Below are 4,487 nucleotides of genomic sequence, written 5' to 3'. Positions count from 1 at the left end.
GAAACCTGATTTTTTGACTTTCACTCGGTCGGAGCACTTTAAAAATTTGTAGCAAATTATGCACAAAAGCTGAAAAATTTGAGGGAACGTATCGAATACTTTTTAGGGTTCCGTACCCAAAGGGTCAAACGGGACCGTATTACCGTCCGTCCGTCCATCCGTCCATCTGTTACCAGGCTTTATCTCATGAATCGTGATAGTTAGCCAGTTGAAAATTCTACAGATTAGGTATGTATTTCTGTTACCGTTATAATAACAAATACTAAAAACAGTATAAAATAAATATTTAAGGGGGCTCCCATAAAAAAAAAGTGATTTTTAGATAATGGTACGTAACCGTTCGTGCGCGAGTCCGACTCGCACTTGGCCGGTTTTTTACTTCATTTAAACGTACAATTTAAAAAAACGTTATCCGCATCCCCGGGCACGTACTCCCATCTCGCTCACGCTTACGCTCAGTGAGAGTGAGAGAAGAACACGAACATACTAGGCCTTAATGCAGATTCTAAAAACTTATTACATAATTACATAATAATAACATAATAAATAATTATTACATAATAAGTTTTTGACAAAAAATATATATTTTTGGTAAAATATAAAATATTTTATGACTGAAGTTTGAGGGAACGTATCGAATACTTTTTAGGGTTCCGTACCCAAAGGGTCAAACGGGACCGTATTACCGTCCGTCCGTCCATCCGTCCATCTGTTACCAGGCTTTATCTCATGAATCGTGATAGTTAGCCAGTTGAAATTTCTACAGATTAGGTATGTATTTCTGTTACCGTTATAACAACAAATACTAAAAACAGTATAAAATAAATATTTAAGGGACCTCCCATAAAAAAAAGTGATTTTTAGATAATGGTACGTAACCGTTCGTGCGCGAGTCCGACTCGCACTTGGCCGGTTTTTTACTTCATTTAAACGTGCAATTTAAAAAAAAAACGTTATCCGCGTCCCCGGGCACGTACTCCCATCTCGCTCACGCTTACGCTCAGTGAGAGTGAGAGAAGAACACGAACATACTAGGCCTTAATGCAGATTCTAAAAACTTATTATATAATTACATAATAATAACATAATAAATAATTATTACATAATAAGTTTTTGACAAAAAATATATATTTTTGGTAAAATATAAAATATTTTATGACTGAGTGTACTTTTCACAAACAACTAATACTCAACGAGACAATTCTAAAAACCCCAAACACAATTAGGTTGCGTTGTTTTATCACAGACTTCCTACGGCTACCTCCTGTCTCCATCGTCAGATCAGCTCGATGCTAATACTGATCCGACTTGCATATATATGCATCCTGATCCGACTTGCATATATATGCAAATTTTCAGCTTCATCGGAAACCGGGAACTGGGTCAAATTTATCTTACAAGATTTGTCCCGTACACACATACTTACAGTCCCGTCTGAAAATATTGATACAAAGTGATAAAAATATACTATATAGATACTACCTTAATATATGGGCAATAACATCGTGTATACATGTTTTTCGCACTTTGTCCGTATTGATATTTTCAGACGTGACCGTACATAGTTACATTGCAAGTTAAATAAAAGCTTATAAAAAGCCGGAGGCGCGGAGGCCCTATTTACACCTAATAGCCTACTTTGGTGTCAAATTTTAAATTTCTTGGTTATCTGGAAGTGGGTTAGGTTTTTGATCTATAAGTCAGTCAGTAACAAAAATGCCGGTTTTTGAACGTTAATTTATCCAGAACTATTATATAGAGCTACGTTTATGAAATGTTGTATTTTAGTTAAATAGGTTTCAAGTTGTGTAGCAGCGCTGGTGGCTTAGCGGTAAGAGCGTGCGACTTGCAATCCGATACGTTATCGTACAAACATTACCTTCTTTTACTACGCAGTTGGGTAAATCATTCGAAAGTGACAACCAGGGGCGGATTAAAGCGGGCCACTCACACACCTGCCGCAGGGGCAATATTGGAATTGGACCCTTAATTGCCCCCTTAATTGTGATGTGTGTAGAGAAGCAGGGGCAATTTTTAGATTGGGCCTGCAGCAGGGCGGCAGGGGCGCAAGACCTTCCTAGCTCCCTAGATTGTATCTACCGCCCTGCTAGGTTGTTACATGTGTAGTACGATTGGGGCAATTCCAGTCAGTTCATTGGCGACTACCGAACCAAACGGAGGTCACTTGTCACAATGAATAAAGAACGTGAAATTTGGACACGGATGAATAGATGTAAACAAAGGCCGGACCCATGTGGGATAAAAAAAAACAAAAAATATTCTGACCGCGACACGCCAAACCAAACTTTCGAATTAATGTTCGAAATATATCGCGAACTCGCCAACGGTGTAGACATTACAAATTAAAAAAAAAATATTGAAAACATACGCACGTCTTACTCGCGTGAGTTGAAAAAGGTCAGTATTTCCTTTGCAAATACCTATATTTAAGTGTAATAATATATTATTTTCCTTTTACAATAGTTGCTTTGATAACACAGGAGCCATTCTCGTCGACGTGCGTTCAGCGGGGCTATCACTTACACACTGAGTGGCAGGCTAGTGTGTAGAAAATAGCCTAAAATTGCTCCAACCGCCGTGCGACCGGTATTGCCCCTACGGCAGGTGTGTGAGTGGCCCGCTTAAGAAGGCGCCCTTAGCACAATAACTCGCGGGGCCCCCTGGATTGAAAAAAAAAAGATTAAGTGCTAGTCGGACTCGCACCCCGAGGATTCAGTATCATCACAACATTTTTACGTCTTATTTTTTTTTTTCTAGTTCTCGATTAGTTTGTAACATGTTATGCAGTGTATCTTATAGTTTCGCCATGTCCGTCTGTCCGAGGGTTTTGCTTTGACCCTACAGTGTGGCGTATGGTTGGATAAGGTCTTTCAAAACGAATAACGGTCTTCAAAACCTTTTTTTTATAAAGTTATTATTTTCGGAAATAATCGCTCCGAAAGAAAAAATTAAAGCTTAATATATACTTTCAATGAAAACTATAGTACCTAAAAGTGTGGTATGCAACCTTTTACTACTATAGTAGTTCTGTCTATACACATTAATTAGTAGACATTTTTTTTTAATTACATACACATAACTACTACATTGGCAAAAAGTTGCAGATTTGTACTATAAGTGATTAGAAAGAAGGGCGGGGCGCGTCTTCGTGGATGACACGAACTATAGGTATATGACGTCATTTAAAATCCGGAGTATTTTTCTTATTTATTTATTTTAAGGAATTCCGATTTTTTTATTTGTTTCTTTTTTTGCTATTTTCAAAAAGCCTAATTTTAATGAAGATGTGTTATCTTATCACATTTCCTATCTTTTATTTAGGTTTCCTTCTTACCTTCGGTTTTCATCATCATCGTCGATAATATTGTATTGTCATCGATTTTTCCCTAGTATGCGAATTTTTAGATTTCGGCTCGCCTGCTGCTCGGCCTTAGTTCTTGCTCGAAAGTACGACTTGCTGAGATACTTTGGATATCGGGCCCTAAGCAGAGCTTTACATCCGGCCTACGCGAATGCAAAGCCCTGCATAGGGGCCCCGCTGTTTTCTTTTTATAACGGCTTTGCAGCAACTCGGCATATTTCGGGCGCCCGGCCAGCCGTAGAGGAGCGCGTCCTTTGGCCTACTACGGGTTCAAAGCTGATCATCATTAGGCATTAGCTGTAAGGTGCAATTTGTTATTTGAAATAATAAATAAATAAATAAATCATCCTTCCTTGCTTTTCACTAATATGTTTTTTTTTTAACACAGTATCTTCTTTTGTTCGTTTCCGAGCTCTGCTGTTTCCTGCAGCTTAGCCATGCACAAAATTTTTAGACACTCTGCACCTTCGGTTTTATGCTAAACTCTGCTCTTGGTCTTTCCGTAAGCCTAAAAATGCACAAAAAAGCATGCTTAAAAAGCACGCTTAATAGCATGCTATTGCAGAGCATGTTACACATACCTTTATACTAAATCTTAATGGCCGTGTACGCTTTCGTTTCGACTCGCTCATGAAGGGTTCCGTGCCATTTATGACGTATTAAAAAAACTACTTACTAGATCTCGTTCAAACCAATTTTCGGTGGAAGTTTGCATGATAATGTATATCATATATTTTTTTAGATTTTTCATTCTGTTATTTTAGAAGTTACAGGGGGGGGGGACCCAAATTTTTTCACTTTGGAAGTGTCTCTCGCGCAAACTATACAATTTAGAAAAAAATGATATTAGAAACCTAAATATCATTTTTGAAGACCTATCGGACAGACAGACGGACATGACGAATCTATAAGGGTTCCTTTTTTTGCCATTTGGCTACGGAACCCTAAAAAGGGGGGTCATGGGGAACGCGCTTAGCCAGTTGTATTTAAAATCGATCAGCTCATGAGCTCAACAAGCTTACGAGCTGTGTGAAAATATATGTCACTCGGAACTGCTCGAAACTTTCTCGTGACACTTGTCTTGGTTTGACGCGGTTTCGTGATA

The sequence above is a fragment of the Cydia pomonella genome, chromosome 1 (genome assembly GCF_033807575.1).
Source record: "Cydia pomonella isolate Wapato2018A chromosome 1, ilCydPomo1, whole genome shotgun sequence".
Classification (NCBI taxonomy): Eukaryota; Metazoa; Arthropoda; class Insecta; order Lepidoptera; family Tortricidae; genus Cydia; species Cydia pomonella.
The sequence above is the reverse complement of the archived record's forward strand: the minus strand, read 5'-3'. Positions refer to the sequence as shown.